This window comes from Helianthus annuus, chromosome 17, assembly GCF_002127325.2.
Source record: "Helianthus annuus cultivar XRQ/B chromosome 17, HanXRQr2.0-SUNRISE, whole genome shotgun sequence".
NCBI classification, from domain to species: domain Eukaryota; kingdom Viridiplantae; phylum Streptophyta; class Magnoliopsida; order Asterales; family Asteraceae; genus Helianthus; species Helianthus annuus.
In genome coordinates, this window is record NC_035449.2 from 143178850 (window position 1) to 143187814 (window position 8965).

The following is an 8965-nucleotide window of genomic DNA, read 5'->3' on the forward strand; positions in this document are numbered from 1 at the left end:
TGCAACTAGGTAGTTTTGACATCATAGTAGGGATGGATTTCCTTCGTGAGAATCATGCCGAAGTTATTTGTTTCGATAAGATGATTCGTTTTTCTCTTCCAAACGGTGATCAATTACGTTTTTATGGTGAAGTACTCTAGAAAGAGTTGAAGCTTATGTCGTCTATCCAAGCGAGTAAGTACTTACGCAAGGAGTACATCGCTTTCCTAGCCCATATTGTGGAGATGAAAGACGAGAAGAAAATCGTGAAAGACATTCCAGTCGTTTGTGATTTTCCTAAAGTTTTTCCTGATGATTTACCAGGTTTACCCCTTATTCGTGATATTGATTTTCGTATTGATCTTATCCCTGGTGCTACACCTGTTGCAAAAGCTCCCTATCGCCTTGCACCATTGTTGGTGCATACGTCTGTCGACTTCGTCTTGTATCGAGTCTTGCATTGTTCGTGGCACGAAGATCGAGGAATCAACTCTTCAAGTAATTTCGCATGAAGCTTGTAATTTAGATTGAAGTGTCCTTATGTAATTCCGCACGGAATTACAAGGTAATCCCGTGTAAGTGTCTAATTCCCCGTGTAAGTAATCTCGTTTGTACATGTTTCGTGCGGAATTAGTCCGCCTATATATAGTTGTCATTCTGTTTCAGTTTGTACGGAATTAGAAAAGAGTGTTACCAATGGCGGAGCGCTGTCGAAGTGTCTACGTGCTGTAATTGTTATCAGAATTAATAAACAAGACAACTTAAAGTGATATTCTTGCTGAAACTAACTCATTATGTCTGTTTCCGCCTTTCGTTTTGAGTAGAACGCCTCTGATCGACTCGTTTCGGGTCCGACAACGATCCTACAAGTGGTATCAGAGCTCAGGAAGAGGAGTTCTGTAGTTTTCAGCCTGATCTCATATCATTTTCTTACTTCTACACTTTCTTTTCTCATTTGAACAATTTTTCACAGTCAAAATGATCTGAATTTCACATATATCAAGCAAAACAGTGTTTTAACAAATCATTGAGAAAATTGGACCTTAATTCAATCAAAATCAGATAAAATTTGTAATTCCGTATGAAAATCTGTTCGAACAAAATGACATCAGCATGATTTCGCTTGAAAGTGTTCTTTAATTCCGCACGGAATAACGGTGTTTAGCTAATTTCGTTTGAAATTAATTCTAATTCCGCACGGAATTCGAATTTCGTTTGTATAATCTCATATCAAACCTAATCTCCTGTGAAACTGAGTAATTCCGCACGGAATTACTTAATTTCGTTTGAAAGGCACTAATCTTGTTTGAAAGTTTGTGCAGGTTAATCTCATTGGAACTTAATATCGCTTGAGAGTAATTTCGTTTGAAAATGTCTGACGAAGAATTTTACAACGCGTTTGCCACATCCCCGACTACTCCGGCTGCCATTGCTCATAACATGAACTTGGAAAACGAAACTGGAACTTTGCAAAAACCCCCGAAACTCATGGGAATTGAAGAGTACCATGGCTGGAAAAATCGTTTTGAAAATTGGGTTCAGGCAAACCATCTGAGAGCTTGGGAAAGTATTGAAACCAAGTATGTTAGACCACAGACTGCTTTGAAAGTTGATAAAATCATCTCAGAATTTACAGACAACGAGAGAGACATCTATAAAGGAGAAAAGATGATGATTAGTCATTTACAACAAGCTATCAAAGAAGACATTTTTATTTTGCTTCAGCATGATGGTAGTGCATTTTCGATTTGGGAGGCACTTGAGAAGAAATTTGAAGGAAGTACAGAAATGCTCAAGAGTACAGCATCTCTGATGAAAAAGGAGTTTGAGTTGTTTACAAATATGCCAGGGGAGACTACAAAGACTCTCATTGAGAGATATTGTCATCTTGTGCGCACCATGTCTCAGTTGAAAATTACTAAAACTCCAGCAGAATTGGTTGAAAAATTAGCTGACGCATTACCACAGAAAGAATGGGGTACTTATCTCATGATCTTAGAGAATTCAGGAGAGTTTAGTAGATTGTCAATTGGACAGTTTATTGAAAAACTTGAGGCACAGGATCTGGAACAGCAAAAGATTGCCAGAATGAACAGCTCGAGCAATCAACAAGACATCAAATTGTACTACAAAGGAAATGTCCAAACTGTTGAAGCAAGTCCAAAGATCCAAACCGCTTTTAGTGCAGGAAATTCATCTGGATCAGTCAGTCAAAGTTCAATCAATACTAGTGGATTTTCAAATGTCAATCCTCCAAGTGTTCAAAGTGCAAATGTTGGTAATGGACATATGATTCAGTGTAATGTGGCATTGCAACTTCAAAATGGATAGAATTTTTCTGAAGAAGTTGTGAAAAGTCATATGGCATTACTGGTTACTGCTTTGGAATCTTATGAAGGATTGATTGCTGGAAAAATTGGCAATCCTATGCTAACCAAAGAAGACTATGATCAGATCGATGCAGAAGAATTGGAGCTCATGGACATCAAATGGTGTCTAGCTAGTGTCTTGAGGAGAGCAAAAAAGTTTAAAATGATTACAGGAAGAAATGATTTCTTAGATGCAAATCTCTCTAATTTAGGTTTTGATAAATCTAAAGTTATTTGTTTTCGATGCAGGGAGAAAGGTCATTTCAAAAGAGAATGCAAAAGTCAGGAGACTAGTGGAGCAAAGAATCCTTTTAGAAAAGATAATTACTATCGAAAAGCCATATATCAACAGGTTACTCATCAACCGCATCAACAAAAGGAATCACAAACTGCACATGGGAAAATGATCGAAGATGCAAATAAGAAAGCTTATTATGGTATCATTGGTCAAGATGATGAGAAAATGGCTCCAGGATTTAGCTGGGATAAGTATGTGGATGAGAATAGGGAATTTGAATCTTTTATTGCACAAATTGTTCACAAGCCAAAGTTGATGAAATAATGGATAACTGTGTTATCTGATGAAGAGAAAAGTCAAGATGAAGAATCTGTTTCTTCAGAAAACAGTTCAACAGAAAGCAGTGATGATAATGAAGAAATTGAACAGATAAACCTTGGAAAACCTCATTTATCTTCTGACAGTTTTGAATTTTATTTTGCAGATAAATTGAAGAAACTTAAAAAGAGAAAAGCAGCAAAAGAAATGGAAGAAATGAAGGTTGTTGAGAAGATAGTTGAAGTAGAAAAGATAGTTGAAGTCGAGAAGATTGTGGAGATCGAAAAGATTGTTGAAGTCACAAAACCTTGTCTTACATGTTTGGAACCTTGCAAACAATGTGATGAAAAGGATGCAAGGTTTAGTGTTCAAGAAAAGTTGAAAGAAAAGTTGTTGTTTGATGTCAAGAATCTGAAAGAGTCGTACGATGTATTGAACAGAACTGTGAATAGTTTGCAGAAGACAAACTCGGAAAGAGAAGATGCTTTGACAATGATGAATGCTACCATGATGTCTAAGCAGAAAGAGATAAATTTTTACATTGAAGAATGTGCAAAATGGAAGCAAGAGTCGGAAACTGAGAAAGTTGAAAATGAAAGAATCAGACGATTACTGAGAAGTTATTCGAGTTCTGATTACTTAATTGACATAATTTATCCAACTGTTGTAGGTTTTGAAGTGTTTGAAGATAAGAAGCCGAAGAAGAAGGATACTGGTAAGAAACAGAGTGTTAATTATAACAAGTGTCCGCCTCCGATTTGGGAAGGGTATTCGCCTAGAAAACTAAATGAGGAACAAGTAAAAAAGGCAGTCAATATAAAGTTAGAGTCCGAGATAATCGATGCATTACCAGACAATATTGACATCACGTTCACAGCGTCCGACGCAGATCATGAGTCCGAATTAATAAAAAGGGTGGTCGATCAGGTGTTGGATAAGGATGAGGAGTTAGAGTCAAAGTCCGAGTCCGAAAGTTCGTATTTGTCAATCGGGAGTTCGAGTTCGTCTGTCAAGAGTTCTAAATCATCGTGAAAACGGGTGTATAGTAAAGAATTTTTGTTGTCAAAATCCAATTTGAATGACGAAACATTTAAAGTTGCATATACTTTGAATGATCCTGACAAATTATATTTTGATAAAGAGTTTCCAATAAGAGGTGTTAAATCTGAAATGATCAAAAAGGTTTTCAAACTGACAGAAATTAATATTTCTGAAATAAAAGATGTAAATCTTTCTAAAAAACCTAATCTTTACACCTCAAGAATTAAACAAAGGATAAACAAGAAAATGGGTTACAGTTATGGTTCGGATTTTCGAAAGAAACCAAATCATAATGGTAATTTCAAAAAGGAAGGTTGATGGGTGGTCCATAGGACAACCCTTAATGGTGTTAAATGACAAGTTAATCCCTCATTTAATCATGTAATTGTCTTGAATTAGATGACTACAGTTGCTTATGTTTCAGGTACATTCGGAGCTTAAAAGTGTGGAAATGAAGCTTCGAAATAGGCGCGGTTGAACTAGAGATTGAAAGATGGAGCATACATGAAGAAAATAATTTATTAGAACTGAAGAATTAAGAAGATAGCATGATAGAGGACAAAATTACGAGAACGTAGGCGAAAACGGAGTTGAAACGAAAAAGTTATGCTGAAAACAAAATTTCATGCTGAAGCCTACCGTAATTTACGGTAGCTACCGTAAATTACGGTAGACCCCAGCATTTTTCGACCACCGTAAGGCAGTAGAGACCCACCGTAACACTTTTTGGTCCACCGTAACTTACGATGGTACCGTAATTTATGGTGGAGATGACGGAGAAATGTGTAGCTGCCCTATTTTATGATGTCTTATTGTGTCTTTTCAATTCCAATCATTCCCATTCGGTTACCAGCAGTCTTGGGGCGAATTTGGCTGTTCTTGCTTGGTTCTAAACAATTTCTAACATTCGGTTTATGTTTTTTATTCGTATGAGCATTAATCTTGGTGTGATGATGATGTACCAAGTCATGCGTGGCTAAACTTCTTGTGATCATCCTAGATGTAAGGTTTGCTTTTGAAACACTATGTTTGTGCTTGAATTTCTAGAACTATGACTTTGAATGTTTGTTTAAGTTATTGTGGTGTTTGAATGTTTGTTTGTAAGGTGTTGAATTTTGTTTAATCATAATCTAAAACGATACGTTCTTGGTGCCGTTGGCAATCGAGATATCATGGGAGGGATTAGGGTTGGATAATTGTCAATTGATCATCGCGTAACAACCTCGCATTTTATGATCCAAGTACTCAGTTCCCTTTTATCACAAATAGATAATCAAACACGAATCATGTCTATGTGATTCTTTCTAGTTGGGCATAAACATTAGTGTGGATTAAAACCTAAAGTCTAGGATGGTCGCTTGTTCCTAATTTGTTTACAAACTACAATCTTTGATTTGCAATTTACTTAGTTAAGATTAGTTCCAAAATCCAAAACAACCAACTTTTGAATTTTAATTTCTGCATTGTAGGTTAATTTTAGTTTAAGTGCAAAGCTATAAAATCACACATTTTCCACATACTCCCTGAGTTCGATACCAACTTACCGCTAGCTAATTAGTTGTTATTGGGATTAAATTTGCGTGTACCTACGACAGCACGTCAAATTTTGGCGCCGTTGGCGGGGAGTAGTGCGCAACGTGTGTTATTTTTGCTTTTCTTAAGTTTGTTATTTTTCTGGTTTACGCGGGGTGTGTTAGTGTGCAGGTATTTACAGGTGCATGCGTACTAGAAGCTCTCACAAGCTTTCACCATTAGCATTTGATCCAGAAATCGAACGAACTTTGCAAGCAAACATAATTTTGTTAAGGGAAAATACGATTAGCGGTTCACCAACAACACCAATTACACCAATTACACCACTGAGATACATGGATCCACCACCACCACCACCCACTACGGGTGAACATGTTCCACCATTTACACCAACATCCACTCAACCTTCACCAAATACCTCCATTCCAACCAATATTACTGAACCCACCATACTTCAAAATGTCACACCCACCAACACCACACAACCCATTACCACCCAAGAAGAACCAACCATTACTTTTAACCCTGCTACTACTATTCTACCACTGTCCCATTTCTTTCTGGGTGCGGGTCAATCATATTCAAACTATACCATAGCACCAAACTCGACTATTGTCCATGCTTCATCGTTTCGACCATCAAACCAGTCGGGTTTTTAGTACTCGACTCTTCCATTTGGGCAATCTTCGGGAATTCAAGGAGATGGTTATGATGAGGGATATGAGGAATTTGAGGGTTATGATGCAGATGGGTATGCGTATGGGGGTGATGGAGCCCAAGGAGACTTTGGGTATGTGCAAGGTCAATTTCAAGTAATGCCAAGTGTTGGTGGAGTGCCACAACAACATCAACTCATACCACAACACGTTAGGCCAAGGCCACAAGGACCACAATTGCAACGTCCGGTACCATTGCAACAAGTTCGTCCACCGAATGTTCAACAATTCCAAAGGCCAATTCAAAACCCACCGATGACACAACAACAATTTCAACAACCATTGGCACCACAAGGGCATATGCCAAGACCAATGGGTCTAATGCGTCCAAGAGTTCGGTTGGGTGTACCAAGGAGGCATCTTAGAGAACATGCAAGAGGTATAGAAGCACATTTCAGGCCAATAATCACTCATAATCCTTCACCGGTAGTCATTCCTCACAATGATCAAGGGAGGACATTTGAAGTGAGGACCAACTCATTGCAAAGCTTGCCAAAATATAAGGGTTTAGCAACGGAAGAGCCTTATTTTCATTTGGAGGCTTATGACTCGATTTGCAACACTTTTGGGAGTCAAGGATTCTCAGCCGAAGATATTAAATTGGTACTATTCCAATTTTCTTTAGAAGATAAGGCGAAAAAGTGGTTCTACACATTACCTTCAGCATCTATATATACATGGGGGGAAATGCAACAAACCTTTTTGGATGAATTTTACACCGCTCAAAAGACGAATGATGCTAGGAAAGGGTTGAGAAGTTTTCAACAACAACAAGGTGAGATGTTCCATGAGGCTTTTGAACGTTTTAACATGATGATAAAGAATTGCCCTCATCATGGGATTGAGCTTTGGGAATTGATGAATGCTTTCCATGAGGGGTTAAGTGCCCAAGATGCTCGCGACTTAATGTCTATCACAAATGGCACTTTTGGTACAAATTATGAGCATGATGATTGGGAATTTTTGGAGCAAATGGCGGTCACATCAAAGAGAAAAGCTCAAGCATCAAGGAGAGCACGACCGGTCATTACCCGAACTCAAGTGCATGCGGTTGACGATGGTAATGTTCAAACCTCTAATCAAATTTATGATGTTTGTGCCATTTGCAATGAAATAGGTCACGCGGCTGAGAATTGCCAAGGAATGGTTGAAGGGCAATATGAAGAAGTTCATGCGGTACAAGGTCAAGGAGGGGGTGGTAGAAATTACAACATGAACTCGAACACATACCACCCCAGGTTAAGAAATCATCCTAAGTTCCGTTATGGGAACCCTGAGAATCAAGCTAACCCAAATTTCCAAGGAGCTCAAGGTAATTTTACACCTCGTCAACAATACAATCAAGGTAACTATCGGGGTGGAAACAACTTTGGCTACCAAGGTCAATTTCAACAATCGGGTGGCCATAGTGGTTCTTCGGGTCAAACTTCATCAAGTGGGAATGAAGTTATGGAGATGCTCAAGGCAATGCAACTAGAGATGCAGCGAAGAAATCAAATGAACGATGTTCGCATGCAAAAAGATGAAATCCGTGATAAAGCTATCCAATCACTAACAACCCAAATGGGTCAACTTGCAAGTGAAGTGGCAATCTTGAAGAAAGGAAAATGTCAACTACAAAGTGACGCGGTGACAAATTCCAAAAACATTAAAAGTTTTAATATCAATGTGGTAAGTACCGTTCCTAATGGTGAATTTAATGAAACATTTCTAACTTCTTCTTGTCAAGTGAGTGCAGGTATGGGAAAAGATACCGAGGTGGAAAATGACAAAGAGCATGGGGTTCCACTCGTGTCTATTCAAGTGGGAAAATTAAAAATTCCTCAAGCATTATTGGATTATGGGGCGAGCATGAGTGTGTTACCAGGCGATCTATACGATATGTATGACTTTGGTCCGCTTCAGGATGTAGACACCATGGTGAGTTTGGCGGATGAAAGTTGGAGGCATCCACGGGGAATTGTTAAGAATGTTATGATTCGGTTGGGAGAATTCGAATACCCGGTGGATTTTCTGGTCTTAGATTATGCTACTACCAAGATGGCGTCGCAACAAAGGGTGATTTTAGGTCGACCGTTTCTCTATATGGCAAATGCTCAAATCGATTGTAGAGACGGGATTATTACGATGACCGAAAAGAACCGTAAGTTGTCATTTGATGTTCAGAATAAGATGATTAGTTATGATTTTGTTGTGGCGAAGGATAACGGGTTTAGTGAAAAGGTGTTTCAAAGAATGAGAAAAAATGACCCACCGGATCGTGAAGAAAAACATATGGGTTTTTAGTGATCAATTCCTTCCAAAACCATACATTGGGGTCAATGTATCCCAAGTGTGGGGATGGGGGAAAATTTTGACGGTTTTTAAAACTTTTAAATCAAGCGAAACATTGTTGAAATTCGAACACTTTGAACTAACCCCGAGTGACACACCGGCAACCCTTATTTACCCCTTTTCTTGGTGAGAGTTGAAGCCACAATTGTAAATAAATAATGCTTGTCTTTGATGAGAGTGGCAATAGGTGGGGTGCATTAGAACTTGTGCCTACAAACGGTTTGAGGCCTTAGTTGAACATGAATGTGGAAAGGAAGGGCATTTAGGTAGCCTCATCATAGTGTGTGTGTGAGTGTGGGATTTGGGGGGTTGGATCTCATAAGTTATATATATGAGCTTGGTAGTGAGAGGGGCGGGGGTTTGGACATTTAGTTGCCCATTTTGTGCCTAAAGCCAATCATTTGTTAACACTTACCTAGTTCCCAAAAAAAAAATAC

The 8965-nt window shown here is 38.5% G+C and overlaps 1 non-coding gene across 1 annotated transcript; it reads right to left on the reverse strand.

Annotated features, from left to right (window-relative positions):
* Positions 1-6930: 6930 nt before the first annotated feature.
* On the reverse strand, positions 6931-7036 carry LOC118489440. Its single transcript, XR_004887460.1, has one exon. It is a non-coding gene; the product is annotated as a small nucleolar RNA R71 (small nucleolar RNA).
* Between the last annotated feature and the right edge of the window lie 1929 nt (positions 7037-8965).